This window comes from Aotus nancymaae, unplaced genomic scaffold (genome assembly GCF_030222135.1).
Source record: "Aotus nancymaae isolate 86718 unplaced genomic scaffold, 86718_ANA_hifiasm-v0.15.2.pri h1tg000036l, whole genome shotgun sequence".
NCBI lineage: Eukaryota > Metazoa > Chordata > Mammalia > Primates > Aotidae > Aotus > Aotus nancymaae.
The window spans coordinates 23,502,781-23,518,781 of record NW_026988450.1 but is presented as its reverse complement, the minus strand read 5'-3'; the positions used below and the strand labels follow the sequence as shown (position 1 = coordinate 23,518,781).

Here is a 16,001-nt window from a genome sequence, read left to right as displayed (position 1 = left end):
CGCCTCCTTTTGTTGAGTTTAATATGATGATAGCAGGCTTCTTTTGTAGCCACAGACTTCTTTAAGTGTTTATTTTTTAACAATATGACTTTAGTGTAGATTACATTGAGATGGGGCTGGTGGGAGTAGGGTAGGAGTGGCTGGTCTCCCTGAGAATCTGAGAATCAACCTTTCTCCTTTCTGTTTATTCTTATCTCTGCTATAGCTCATGTTTTCCAATACATATAGTTACCATCAACATGGCTATTTGCAGCAGCTTTTTTTTTTTTTAAAGAATAAGGTATTCATTTTTGATAAGAGATCAATACAAGTTCAACTTTGTAGATTTCTCTTAGGAGAATATGGAGAAAGAAATCATCCATGTACATATCTACCCACACTTAGGAATATAGTTGTCCCTTGGTATCTACCGGAAGGATTGGTTGTAGGACCCCCAAGGATACCAAAGTTCATGGATGCTCAAGTTCCTTATATAAAATGTTATAGTATTTACATATAACTTACATGTATCCTCCCTTACACTTTTAATCATGTCTAGATGCCTTATAATAATACAATGTAAATGCTACGTAAATGATGTTATACTATATTGCTTTTTTGGTATTTTTTATTCTTTTTAAATATTGTTGATATTTGGATGCATAACCCATGGATATGGAAGGGCAATTGTGTGTTTTCCCCCCATTTTTAATTTGTAATTGAAACATAACTTACCGTGTTGCCTCTGAGCTCAAATGTTCATTTAGGCTATTAAGCAAATGGTATAAAACCGTAAGAAATTACTTAGACTACAATGAGCAAAACATATTTGTGGGTTTGGTCAGCAGATGCTGCTCTGATTTGCCATTAAAATCTTCAAAATTCTTAAAAAGCTCTCTTGAATTTGACCTCTACTACCTTCCCAGGACTCTGGAAAGACCCTGTGTTAGAACTCTCCTGAAGGCTTGCTCTTCCTTTAGTGACCTTAACACTCAGGTTTGTTCTTCCAGTGGGCAGCCCCAGTTCACACAAACTGACCTGTTGTGTCTGGTGTCTTTAGACTTTGATATATTGGCTAAACTCCATGAGGTATTCAGACATAACACATACCTGTACTTCCATAAAAACCAGGGGAATTGGGCCGGGCATGGTGGCTCACACCTGTAATCCCAGCACTTTGGGAGGCTGAGGCGGGCAGATCACCAGGTCAGGAGATCAAGACCATCCTGGCCAACATGGTGAAACCCTGTCTCTACTAAAAACACAAAAATTAGCTGGGCATGGTTTCATGTGCCTGTAGTCCCAGCTACTCAGGAGGCTGAGACAGGAGAATCACTTGAACCCGGGAGGCGAAGGTTGCAGTGAGCCAAGATCTCACCACTGCACTCTAGCCTGGTGATAGATTGAGATTCCGTTAAAAAAAAAAAAAAAACAGTGGAATTTTAGATCAACTCATTTTGCTGAAATTTTAAACTCCATTAAAAAAAAATATGTTTGTAGAAAGAAATCCTGGTGCATATAAAAACTGCAGTGAGTAACAGTAATTCAGGTAAGAATCAAGCAGGCCTTGAGTAAAACAGTCCATTATTATTTCATAGACTATTTGGGACTAACCACCCACCCTATGTTTCTGTGGGACATAACCACTAATAAAGATACTCATTTTGAGCTTTTATGCACCAGTGCCTACATACGTAGTAAGGAACACAAGATACTTCAAAGTATAAGTAATATATAAACATAGTAAGAGCTGTTCCAACCCCAGAAACTTTAATGTAAATCTGAAGTGAGCCATCATGATGCAGAAAAAGATTGTCATTTTGCGTCCTTTCAAGTAGAACTGTCTGATAATTTTCTCTGTTTGTATCAGAAGAGATTTCAACTCAACATGAAAATTTTACTACTTTGAATTATTTGAAAATCAAGTATTTGAAGGAAAAAAATGATTTCTCATCTAAAGATGGATTATAGTTCCTTTTGCTAGATAGGATTGGCAATGATGATGATGTGATTTTTTATTTAAGGACATAAAATTAATTATAGTACTCATCAGGTGGCTGGCAGCTGCATACATACACTCATTCCAAGTCACGTTGAAGTGACTCCAGCATTTCCCTTTCTCCGGCATCCAGCTGTATCTAAGGAGATTTTTTTTTTCCCCACAAATGACAGTGGCTGAAATTTCATGTGTATTGTTCTCTTCTCGAGAACTCAAGGCAACTCTTAAGAAAGAACAAGTATGTGGAATACTGCGTGTATAAGATTTTTGCACACGCAAAAAAATTGCTCTAACACAACAGGGGCATGCCTTTAGGAGATACATGGTTAAACTCGGGAGGAAACTGACCTTTATTGATGGACTCATGTATAAGATAGTGAAGTAGGCATTACATGCATTATTTCAGAATACCTGGTACAATTTTGCCTACAAATCTTTATTTTGAAAAAACTATCATATAATGTTTGAAGACCAGTCCCTGTAATTAGGACTAATGTGTGATGGTGGCCCATAGTCTTCTGGATATTGGTTTGTTTCTGTCATAGATTTTATTAATAAATTTATTTCTGCCCTCAACTATATATACAACTGAGTAAGCCATTTAAGAATTCTGACCCCTTGGCCAGGTGTGGTGGTCCATGCCTGTAATCCCAGTACTTTAAGAGGCTGAGGCAGGCAGATCAGTTGAGGTCAGGAGTTTGAGACCAACCTGGCCAACATGGTGAAACCGTGTCTCTACCAAAAAAAAAAAAAAAAAAAAAATCAGCCAGGCATGGGGACAGGCGCCTGTAATCCCAGATACTGGGAGGTTGACGCAGGACAATTGCTTGAACCAGGGAAGTGGAGATGCAATGAGCCAAGACCTCACTGCACTCCAGCCTGGGTAACAGAGCAAGACCGTGCCTCAATAAATAAATAAATATTTTTTTTAAAAAGAGTTCTGACTTCTGACTCCTTTGAGTTGGAAGGGACTTTAGATTTTATTCTAAGATAAAATTTTATATGTAAATACACATTTGAGACTACATACCTAAAACATCATATTAGTAATGTAGTTTACTTCTTTTTACTTGATTTTAAACCCTGATGAATTTTAGGTTCTAGAAAGTTCTGCCATCTTAACATAATCACATCGAAAAGCAGAGTTAACTGTCAAAGAAAACAGATATTTGAAAAACTTGCAATTTTTTAAAAAAATCTTTACTATTACCTTTTTTTTTCTTAAATATAAGAAAAGCACAGGCTGGAAGAGGTGGCTCACACCCGTAATACAACCTGGGCAACAGACAGAGCGAGACTCTGTCTCAAAGTCCAGAATCAAGTCCTAAAATGGAACATTTGAAACATTGCTGGAAAATAGTACTAGGTTTACAGTTTGAAAAACTCTCATTAAGGGAAATATGGGTGGTAGATAGTACATTGTGAACTGGTTTCCATAATTTCAGCATGTATATGAAAAATTAGATGGATATGAAGTTAATCTGTCCATAGAATACCATCCCATTGAACACTGGAATTGATTCAGCTGAAGCATAGGACATGGAACATTTGTTTATTCACACTGGGCAATACTCATTAAGGGCCTGCAAATTCTGGGTAGCATGCTAAATATTGGACACGGGGAGTTACGGTCAGGTTGGGGACTGACAAGCAAATAAAATCAATATGCAGAAGAAGATTAATCACTACCAAAAATTAATCCTATCTTCAGGGATCAGTGCTCAAACATTACACAATGGTCAGATAAAAAATAATTAAATGTTTGTAGCATAGTGCAAGAAATAATGTATGCAATGTCTACCCCATATAATAAATGACATAGTAAGTGTAACCCGGTAAGGGTTAACTTGGAAATGTGGTTAGCGATGTCAAGAATTGTGAATGGAAATGAACAATTCTGACCGAAGGAATTAGGGAAGAGTTCATAGCAGAGGGAATATTTGAGATACGTTTTAAAGAATACTTCAAATTTTTAGGTGGATAAGAAGAAAAGGAATTATAGCATCAGAGTACTGAAGACAAAAGGGCATAATGTTTTAGAAAATAAAGTGAAAGTGGCTAGTGAGGAGGCTGAAAAAATGTGTGTGTTATTGGGAGTTAGAATTTTTTTAGCCATTAGACAAAGACCACTGACTTGTCTCTAAAAACAGAAGCGACATGGTTGGTTAACAGAAAAATAATTCTGTCAGCAGTGTAAAAGATGAACTAGACAAGAAAGAGACAGACTTGATAACAGAAAGACCAATTAGACTGGTTTACATGAACCCAGGACAGAAAAAGTAGAGATTGAGTTAAGACAGAGCTATTGGGCATGGAGGAGTGTATCTAGAGTATAGTTGTCTAAGCTTCAGTTGAGGAAATTAAATGATCTCTTGTGCTGGCTTCAGAGAGGATGCTTTCACTAGCCTAATGGTTAGGGTGGAAGCTAGATTTACATGTGTTGAAAAGTAAGTAGAGACCATTTGAGGGGGTAAGTGAGATAGTATGAGTGTGAGATGTTTTAGGCAACATTTTGTTTTTAGTATGGATGAGATGAATAAACTTAGAGGAAGTTAATGAGTTCTATTTTAAACGTGGAATTTGGGTTGCTTGTGGGACATTCACATGGAGTTGTCCAGTAGGCAGTTGAAATGGGTCTAGTGATCAGTAAGTGAACATAGAACATACAGATTTGAGAGTCATCAGTGTATAGATGTAACAGAAGCCACAAAAACAGATAATATTGCCCAGGGAGAGTGGACAAAGGCCTACAAGAGATTCTAGATTCATACTAACATGTAAGGGATTCATTTATTCATGAATTCAATCAGTATGTATTGAGCACCTGCCAGGGACCAGGTACACAACCTGGCACTGAGTATATAGCATGAATATGATAGCCAGGGTTTCTGCTCTCAATCAGCTAACATCAGAATGGTAGTGTGGAAGAGGGGAGGGTTGGGTATAGGTGCAACGGCACCTTGAACACATCTGAACACATACAATAACTTTAAGTGGTGTTAAGCTCCTAATGTAACAATTGCTTGGAAATTAGTTAATTATGAGGTTTATTATGATTATTTATGCAAAATTTAAACCATGACTTAGTGTCTTCAGTTGTGTCAGAGATAACTACATGTGTTTTAATCAACTTATTGATGTATAATTTACATGTAATAAAACACACCCATTATTAATTGTATAGTTTGATGAGTTTTGAAAAATGTGTACAGTTAACCAAAATCTATACTACCACCATAATCAAGATGGGACTCTTATCACAAAAAATTTTCCTCTGACTCTTTGCCACTGATTTTCCTCACCTCCAGACAACCACACAATCCTTTCTGACACTAAAAATTAGTTTTGCCTTTTCACGGATTTCATATAGGTGGAATCATATAGTATTCACAGTTTTGTATCTGGCATCTTTCACTCAGTATATTTAGAAATTCATGCATGTTTCATGTATCCGTAGTTTTATTGCTAGGAATTAGTTTATTGTATGCGTATATACCACACATTGTTTCAGTTTACCTGTTCATGGACATTTGGGTTGTTTTTACTTTGGGGCTATTATGAATAAAGCTGTTTATGAACATTTATTTACAAGATTTTGTGCAGACATTTGTTTCCGTTTCTCTTGGGAAAATACCTTGGAGTGGAATTGCTGGATCATATGGTAAGTATACATACAATTTTATAAGAAACTTTCGATTCTTTTAAAATGTATTACATACATTACATTCCTACCAGCAACGTATGAGGGTTGTACACGTTAATATGGTCAGTCTTATTCTATTGAGAGTATAATGGTGTCTCACTGATATTTTAGTTTGTATTTCACTGATGACAAATGATATGAACTTCATTTCATGTGCTTATTGGTCATTTGTATATCTTTGCCAAGTGGCTACATCTTTTGCCCAGTTTTTAATTGGGATTTTCTCCTGTAATTATTGATTTATAAGAGTTCTTTAAATTCTGGTCATAATCATTTGCATTACAAATATTACCTCCCTTCCTATGACTTGTCTTTTGTTATCTTAATGTGATCCTTTGAAAAACAGAGCTTTTTCAATTTCAATATAGTAAAATTTTTAATTTTCTCCCCTAAGGTTTATGCCTTTTTGGTCTCATCTGAGGAATCTTTGACTACCCTAAGAACACCAACATTTTATCTTAAGTTTTCTTATGGACATTTAATGGTTTTGTGGACATTTAATGGTTTTAGCTTTTATGTTTAATGCTAAGACCCACTTAAAGTTAATTTTTAATGTATGCTTTGGAGTAAGGGTTGCAATTTGTTTTTTTCTCATAGGATAGCCAGTTGTTACAGCACCATATACGTCATGTGTTATGTTTTGTCTAGGCTTATGTAAGAAATCTCTCGTCTTAATACTTAAAGCATTAAGATACTTTGTATATCTTTGTTTTTCACCAATTTGACTATACTACATGTAGGAGTGTTTTTAATCTAGTTTGGGATTCATTTAGCTTCTTAGAACTGTAAAATAATGCTATGTTGTTGTTGTTTTTTTAAAATCACTTTTGGAATGTTTTGGACCACTATTTTTTCCAAAAAAGTTTTCTAGTTTTTTTCTCCTTTCCTTTCAGAACTCCAGTTGCACATATGTTAAACCTCTGTTACTCTCCCACAGGTCTCAGAGGCTCCATTTATATTTCTTTAGTCTTTTGGGTTATGTAATTTCAATTGTTCTACCTTCAGGTTTATAGATTCTTACAGATTCTTCCCTCTGTCCTCTCCAGTTTGCTCTTGAGCCCCTATAATAAATTTTTCATTTTGTTCTATTTTTCACATCTGACATTTCCATTTGATTGTTTTTTATAGTTCCTTTTTTCTGTTGAGATTTCATATCAGTATAGTTATTGAGATTATATTTTCTTTTAATTCTTTGAACATCTATATCATACCTGCTTTGAAGTTTTTTGTCAACTAAGCCCAACAGCTGGACCTATTAGGAGTCAATTTCTGTTGACTGCCTTATTCATGAGTGTGGTTTGCCCCTTGCCTGATTTTTGCATGTCTTTAGTTTCTGTTAAAAGAAAATGGACATTGTGGATACCATGTTGCAACTCTGGATCATCATTTCTTCCTCAGATTAATATTTTTATTTTGGTTTTGGTTTTTGGTTAAGTTGCTTGAGCTAAAACTGCGAGCTTTATCTTCCCCATGGTGGGATCCCTTAACTGCTCTACTCTACTCAGTATTTCTACCTTATAACTGCAGCTTTTTCTGTTATGGTCTCCCTTGTGCTTGCATCAAATAGTGAAAGCCAAATATTTGGGCTGTTTATGCTTATATTTTGGTGCCCACTTTCTTTGCCTTTTGTACTCTGTAGCATTTTCTCCCCTAAATTTCTAGCTGATCAGCCAGCCACACACCCATTAATACTCCAGGCCTGTAAAGCCTTAGTGTTCAATCATTTGAGCTACATTCAGACCAGGTCTGCACTCTATTAAAAAAGTAGCAGACTTTCAAATATCAACCAGTTCTCACTGGTTTCTGTCTACTTTTACCTTGAACATTCCAAAATCTCCCGTGTGCATGTGAAGTTTATCAGTCAGCTGGAATTTGGGTAAAGGATTCAGATTTAATGTTGTGCCACGTCTGCATCTTGCTCCTAGGATTTCTTTGTCTAGCTTATTTGCCAACCCTAAACTCTTTCCTCTGCCTCCCTCAGTGGGTAAGACTGCAGTTTTCCACCAGTAGAACTATAGGAATCACAAGATTGAAAAAAAAGTCATAAACTCGTAAGTCTTACTGTATAAGTTTTGATCTTTCAAGGAAAATATCTGCCATGGTTATCTGCCTGATTTATCTGCAAAAGATTTTGTCCAGTGAATTCATTCTTCTGTTGTCAGAAGCTGGAACTCTACCAATTCTTTTCAAATATTCATTGAATTACTAATTACTAACTGGTAAACTTGACATCTGTTAAAAGAAAACAATTCAAAATATGGGAAAATCTCTAAATGTAAGATATCCATTATATAATTGATTATATAAAAACACATTGGAGGCCGGGCGCAGTGGCTCAAGCCTGTAATCCCAGCACTTTGGGAGGCCGAGGCAGGTGGATCACGAGGTCAAGAGATTGAGACCATCCTGGTCAACATGGTGAAACCCCGTCTCTACTAATAGAAAAAATTAGCTGTGCATGGTGGTGCGCGTCTGTAATCCCAGCTACTCAGGAGGGTAAGGCAGGAGAATTGCCTGAACCCAGGAGGCAGAGGTTGCGGTGAGCCGAGATCGCGCCATTGCACTCCAGCCTGGGTAACGAGTGAAACTCTGTCTCAAAAAGAAGAAGAAGAAGAAAAAAAACATTGGATTGAACAAAATAAATTTTTCTCTCACAGTTGTGGAGGCCGGAAGTCTGAAATCAAAGCATCAGCAGGAGTTGGTTTCTTCTAGAGGCTCTGAGGAAGAGTCTTTTCTGTGCCTCTTTTCTAGCTTTTTGTGACTACCACAGCAAATCTTGGTTTTCCTTGGCTTGTAGATTAATCATTCCAGTTTCTGCTTCCATCTTCACATGGCCTTCTCCTCTGTGTGTGTGTGTATTCTTCTTTGCTGTCTTGTATAAGGGGACTTGTTATTAGATTTAGAGTCTACCCTAAATTCAGAATGATCTTATTCCTAGATCTTTAATTACATCTGCAAATACTTTATTTTCAAATAAGGTCACATTCAAAGGTACTAGGGCTAAGCACTTGGACCTATCTTTTTGGATACACTGTTCAACTCAATGTGTCTCTTCCTTTCTTTAATCTGTATATTTATTGTTTTAATAAATTAGGGAAAATTTTTGGCCATTTTTTTCAAATAATTTTTGTCTCCTTTATTCTGTGTTTTCTGTCTGGGATTTCATTTACATGCATTTTAGATATTGACCCACAGATTCCTTGAGACATTATTTATATTATATTTTTTCTCTTAATTTCAGATTGTACAATTTCTTTCTTTTTTTTTTTTTTTGATGAAGTCATTCTGTCACCCAGCGTGGAGTGCAGTGGTGCCTTCTTGGCTCACTCTGCAAACTCTGCCTGCTGGGTTCAAGTGATTCTTCTGCCTCAGCCTCCCGAGTAGCTGGAACTACAGGCACCCACCATAATTCCTGGCTAATTTTTGTATTTATAGTAGAGATGGGGTTTCACCATATTGGTCAGGCTGGTCTTGAGTTCCTCACCTCAAGAGATCCACCTGCCTTGGCCTTCCAAAGTGCTGGGATTACAGGCACAAACCACCACCATGCCTGGCCCAGATTATACAATTTCTATTGACCTATAAGTTCAGTGACTTCTGTCTCCTTAATCCAGTATTTTTTTTTTACTTTGCGTAATTATATTTTTCATTTCTAGAATTTCTATATGGTCCTTTTCATTAGTTTCTGTTTCTCTGCTGAGATTTTCTATCCGTTCATCCATTGCAGATATATTTGCCTTTCCATTCTTTTTTTTTTTTTTTTTTTTTTTTTTCTGACCCTCTCCCTATTCTTGCAAGTGTTGCTTATCTGTGTTCACGGCATGGAAGAATTTAGTGTTCTGTTTTCCACTATCTTTTTCTATTCTCACTTTTTCTGTTTCCTCATGTTGGTAGGGAGGCTGGCTGATTATTTTTATGTCGTCATTTGTACTTTTGCCATTCTTTTTTTTTTTTTTTTTTTTTTAAAGAGAAAGAGAGAGAGAGAATAGGAAGGAGGAAAAAGGAAGAGAAAGAGAGAGAGAATGGGGAGGAGGGGGAAGGAAAAGAAAGAGGGAGAGAGAATGGGAGTATTGCTTTCTTGCCCAGGCTAGAATGCAATTTAGTAATGGGTATTGAAAACCTCTTTTATACTGATAATTATACTTAATGATGTAGTCAGGAAGGAATAAGGGAAGAAGATAACAAACAAACAGCCAACCAATATTTAATTTAAACCTATGAAATGCTATGCGATTACTGAGGAGTGATTTACTTCCAATTATATAGTCACCTTTGGAATAGGTGTGAGGTGGTAATGTATGTTTTGTGTATTTGAAGTGGAGAGTTGTATAAATGTTTATTAAGTTTACTTGTTCCGGGTCTGAGTTCAAGTTCTGAATATCCTTGTTAATTTTCTATCTCGTTGATCTATAGAATCGTTAGCTCTTCTTGTTGCATTGATCCTTTTGCCATTTTGTAATGTCATTCCTCGCCTCTTTTGATCTTTGTTGCTTTAAAGTCTACTTTATCAGAGGCGAGAATTGCATCTCCTGCTTTTTGTTTATTAGTTTATTTTTACTCTCTGTTTGATTGGTAAATCTTCCTCCTTCTCTTTGAGTCTTTGTGTATTGTTACATGTAAGATGGGCCCGGATGCAGCATACCGATGGGTTTTGGCTTTTTATCCAATTAAAATATATATAAGTTTAATACCGGCGTTTGATGCTAGCTGGCTGTTTTGCCCATTAGTTGATGTAAATTTTTTATTGTGTTAAAGTTCTTTGCTTTTTGATATATTTTTGGAAAGGCTGATATTGGTTGTTCCTTTATATGTATAGTGCTTCTTTCAGAAGCTCTTGTAAAGCAGGCCTGGTGGTGGTGAACTCTCTAAGTACTTGTTTGTTCGCAAAGGATTTAATTTTTCCTTCGATTATAAAGCATAGTTTGGCTGGATAGGAAATTCTGGGTTGAAAGTTCTTTTCTTTAAGGATGTTAAATATTGGTCCCCACTCTTTTCTGGCTTGTAGGGTTTCTGCTGAGAGATCTGCTGTAAGTCTGATAGGTTTCCCTTTATGGGTAACCTGACCTTTCTCTCTGGCTGCCCTTAGTATTTTCTCCTTCATTTCAACCCTAATAAATCTGGCGATTATGTGCCTTGGGGTTGGTCTTCTTGAAGAATATCTTTGTGGTGTTCTCTGTATTACCTGGAGTTGAATATTACCCTGCCTTGCCAGGTTGGGGAAATTTTCCTGAATGATATCCTGAAGAGTATTTTCCAACTTGGATTCATTCTCTTCATCACATTCAGGTACACCTATCAAACGTAAATTAGGTCTTTTCACATAGTCCCATATTTCCTGGAGACTTTGCTCATTCCTTTTCATCCTTTTTTCTGCATTCTTGTCTTCTCGTTTCATTTCACTGAGCTGGTCCTCGACTTCTGATATCTTTCCTTCTGCTTGATCAATTCGACTGTTTAAACTTGTGCATGCTTCGCGAAGTTCTCGTGTTGTGTTTTTCAGCTCCATCAATTCACTTATATTCTTCTCTAAATTGTCCATTCTCGTTAACATTTCGTCAAACCTTTTTTCAAGGTTCTTAGTTTCTTTGCATTGGGTTAGAACAAGTTCTTTTAATTCACAGAAGTTTCTTATCACCCACGTTTTGAAACCTGCTTCTGTTATTGGAACACACGTGTAATCTATTAAGCCTTGTTCCGTTACTGATGAGGAATTGCAATCCCCTGTAGAGGAAGAGGCATTCTGATTTTGAGTATTCTCTACCTTTTTACGGTGGTTTCTTCCCTTCATTATATATTTGTCCGTCTGTCGTCTTTATAATTACCGACTTTCTAACTGGGTCTCTGACGTCCAACTTGTTGATTCCCTGCGCCGAAATCTGAGCAATCCACTGAGCTGGCCAAAACAGCAGTGTTAAGATTGATGGTGCTTTTCTGCCCGGAAATCTCCGGACTCTGCACCAAGAACTGGCGTGCTAAGGCACCAGCAAAACCGCCACGCCGGCCACAAGAGTCGCCCTGGCGACCCGTGGAGCTCCTCCACTGGGAATCTCGTGGTCCGTGAGCAACTAATATTCGTCTGAAAGTGTGGCGTCCTCTCGTTCTTTGTGCTTTCACTGGGAGGTACGTGCCCGAGCTGCTAATCATCAGCCATCTTGGATCTCTCCGCCTTTCCATTCTTAAATATAGTTGGCATAGGTGCATTAAAAACCACTTTCCCCCCTAGTTTCAACAGCGGATGTATTGAGTTTGGTGTCTTGATTGCCTTTTCTTTTGAGTATGAGTCACCTTTTTCTGTTTATTCTAGGTTAAGTAATGTTGGATTGCATCCTGACATTTGTGAATGATATATTATAGAGACTTTGGATTCTGTTTACAGTCCTCTGAATAGTTTTGAGTTTTATTTTTGGAGGCACTTAATCTGGCTGGACTCAAATCCAAACTTTCTTCTTGGACTTTCCTTTCTTTTAGCTTCTGGGACAGTAGTCTCTCCTGACTCTATCAAATTTGGTGTCAAATGCTGCATAGAAAAATTTAATAGAGTTGATATTTATGTGGTTATTGTTCCCCATTAGGGTGACTTTGGTGCAAACTTTTTTTTTTTTCTGAGACAGAGTTTCGCTCTGTCTCCCAGGCTGGAGTGCAGTGGTGCAATCTCAGCTCACTGCAACCTCTGCCTCCCAGGTTGAAGTGATTCTCCTGCCTCAGCCTTCCAAGTAGCTGGGACTACAGGTGTGCACTCCCACGCCCAGCTAATGTTTGTATTTTTAGTAGAGATGGGCTTTCACTATGTTGGCCAGGATGGTCTTGATCTCTTGACCTCATGATCCACTCACCTTGGCTTCCCAAAGTGCTGGGATTACAGGTGTGAGCCACCATGCCTGATCTAGTATATACTTTTTGCAGTAAAGTGAATGATAGGGAAGAAGGTTGAGGTAGTGCTAGAAAGGCTTTCCTAGAGTAAAAATAGGACTGTCTAAAAAAAGAATCTGTCATAGGTAGTAATATTTGCTACCAGTTTGAATATGTAGCTTAAGTACCAACTTACTTCTTTTGCAAATCAAGTAGTATGTGTGGATGTTTCTTGGTTCAAGTTTCTTGGTCCCCATTACTATGATTCTCATGCATAGGCCTATGTTATTGCCTCTTTTCCTCTAAAACTCTGACTTAAGGAGAAAGCTTTTACTCCCCTTTTTCTTGAAGCTTTTGATATTACAGGTTTCCAGGCCTTTATACTAGAAACTTTTTCTTCATCCTTTTTCTTTTCCATATCAGAGTTAGACAGTACCACATTGCCTCATTGACTTTGTTTTTCTAATTAAGAGAAAATTTAATCCCCACAAATTCCCTTTTCTCATTGTTTTAAGACTCTTGTAATATAAAATTCTGGCATGCAAAGAAAAACTTGTTTATTATCTATTCTTAATAGGCTCTTGGCTACCTTCAAATCTCCTTAATTCATAGCACTAATTATTTTATTTCATATTGTAAATGGCCCTTAAAAAGGGATTTTAAACTTTCAAAAAAGTAAAAAAAAAATAGTGCTGACTTTATTGTAACTACTTATATTACCACAGTAAAATTATCAGTACCAGGAAATTTAAAATGATATAATACTCTTAACTAATGTACAGATATTATTAAAATTTTGTCGGTTTTTCTACTAATGTCCTTTTTCTGGTCCAGAATCTAGTCTAGGATCCACATTGCATTTAGTCATCATGTCTCTCAAGTCTCTTCCAATCGAGTATCAGTTCTTCAGTCTTTCATAATCTTAACCCTTTTGAAGAAAATCGATCGCTTATTTTGTAAAATGTTTTTGAATTTGAGTTCTCCTGATGTTTTCAAATGATTAGATTGAGTTTGTGCATTTTTGGTAAGACTATCATGGAAGTGATATCCTGTGCTCATCTTAGCCCTCTTTATATGACTCTTTATAACATACTGCCTCTACATGCTTTTAGAACCACATTAGACAGTGCTATATAGTGTTTGCTTCAAATGTCAAATATAATTTAGAAACTTCAAAAAGAGAAGGAAAACCTATTGTATTTACCAATAGTCATACTCTTTTTTGTGTTCGTTCTTCCTGCTTTTATCATTTTCTTTCTGTTTCAGTAACTTAATTTTAGCCATTGTTTCAGGATAGGTATGCTCGTGACAAACTCTGGTTCTTTGTATTTGAGAATGTTTTGGGTTTTTCTTCCTTTCTCAAGGATATCTTTTCTGGATACTAAAATCTGGGCTGACAGTTCTTTCAACATTTGAAAAACATTATGCCAGTTCCTCCAGTTCCTTCTGGCATTTGTGGTTTCTGTCGAGAAACTACTATCGTTCTTTTACTTCTGTAGGTCAGGAGTTGTTTCTCACTTCTTTCGAGATTTTTCTTAGCTTTTAATTTTCAGAAGTTTGATTGTGTGTCAGTTTGTTTGTTTTTATCCTGTTGGGGCTTACCCAGCCTCTTAAAGGTGTAGGTTTATATTTTACCAAAACTGGGTAAATTTTAAGCCATTATTTTTTTGAATTTTTTTCAGTCCCACTTATTATCTCTTCTCCTTCTGGGACTCTGATAACACAAGTATGATATTGTTTGTTATGATCTCACAGACCCTTGAAGCTCTGTTTTTTTTTTCTCAGTCTGTTTTTTGGAGTTTATATTTTTCTATCTTCAAGTTCACTGATACTTTCCTCTGTTTTCTCCATTTTGCTATTAAGCCCATCTACTGAGTTACCTTGTATTTCTTTGGTGAGACTGTTTTTCTAAATCTGTTTCAAGAGTGTGTGTATAATTGCTTATTTAAACATTTTTATGATGGTTACTTTAAATACTTGTCAGATAAGCCTGTCATCTGTGAAATCTTGTTGGAATCTGATGATTGCCTTTTCTCATTCAAGTTGGGATTATTGTGGTTCTTGGTATAAGGGTGATTTTCTGCTGAATTTTGGACATTTTGAGTGCTGTGTTCCTAAAACTTCTGTTTCAATAAGCCTCCTCTTTCATTGTACCAGTTAGGGAATAGGGGTACTGCCTTGTTACTGGAAGTTCACATTTTCCACATAGCCTCTGTTGACATCTTGGGAGGGAGAGATATTGCTCTAGCTAGGTGGTGGTGAAAGTCCTGACCTTCCACCATGCCTGTCCTGACACGGAGGAGTAGGATGCCCCATCATTGCCAGGTAGAGGTGACTGTCCAGGGATCCAACAGGGATAGAAGTCCTGATTACTCATTTGGCCATCTCTGTCACAACTTCAGCAAGGAAATTGGGTCACCTCATTACAATCTGGCAAGGGTGAAAGTTATAGGCCTCCAAATTGACCTTTGCTATTGGGGATGGAGGTGAATCTACCATTTTTTTCCATAGTGTTTGCCTGGAGTAAGGCAGTTACTGTCTAAAAGATTTCTATCTTGTTATATTATTATTTTTCTGGTTTTTTAGTTAGAAAGAGCAGACTTTCTTAGGGTTTTTTTTCTCCTCTATACCCATGGGCACTTTCAAGTTGCTGGCTTTTCTAGTACCTAGCTCAGGATATGTGAAGCAAAAAGAAAACCCAGGAATTCACCACTGTATTATTCCTTGGGTCCCAAAGACCCTAGTTAGCCTTCCTCCTCTCCACATTTCTGAATCATCTTATGTTTATTTTATGTATAACGTCCAGAGGTTTTACTTGTAGTTAAGCAGGAAAAATAGGGAAAAATAAATCTATCTCATCGTGTTTGGATGTGGAAGTCATAAATGGTCTGTCATTATAAATGTAACTGTATTTTAAATTCAAATATATATTATACAGTTTGAAAAATCTATTATTCCTGAGTAGAAAAAAAATCTGTGATTCCATGTTAAAATATTTTTGCAAAAAAACAAATGCTATTATTAATTAAGTCAGTATATTGTAAAACTTGTAAGGTCTTGGCTTTGATACCTATTTTTTGAAGTGATATTCAATACAATAGAGTTCTAATACATTAGAAATAGTAGAGTGTGCCCCATTGAGAGAAGAATTTATATTAGTTTGATGGTGTACTGACTGCCTATATAGCCGTAATTTTCCTTTAATATTGAAAAGAATTTTTCTTATTAAAAGGTTAGTTCTAAGGCCAGGCACGGTGGCTCACGCCTATAATCCCAGCACTTTAGGAGGCCAAGGCGGGTGGATCACGAGGTCAAGAGATCGAGACCATCCTGGTCAACATGGTGAAACCCCGTCTCTACTAAAAATACAAAAAATTAGCTGGGCATGGTGGCGCGTGCCTGTAATCCCAGCTACTCAGGAAGCTGAGGCAGAAGAATTGCCTGAACCCAGGAGGCGGAGGTTGCAGTGAA

The 16,001-nt window shown here is 36.9% G+C and overlaps 1 protein-coding gene across 17 annotated transcripts in view; it reads left to right on the top strand.

Moving 5' to 3' along the window:
* STAU2 (staufen double-stranded RNA binding protein 2) overlaps nucleotides 1-16,001 on the top strand; it is a 355,158-nt gene that overhangs the window by 222,520 nt on the left and 116,637 nt on the right. The window lies entirely within an intron of this gene.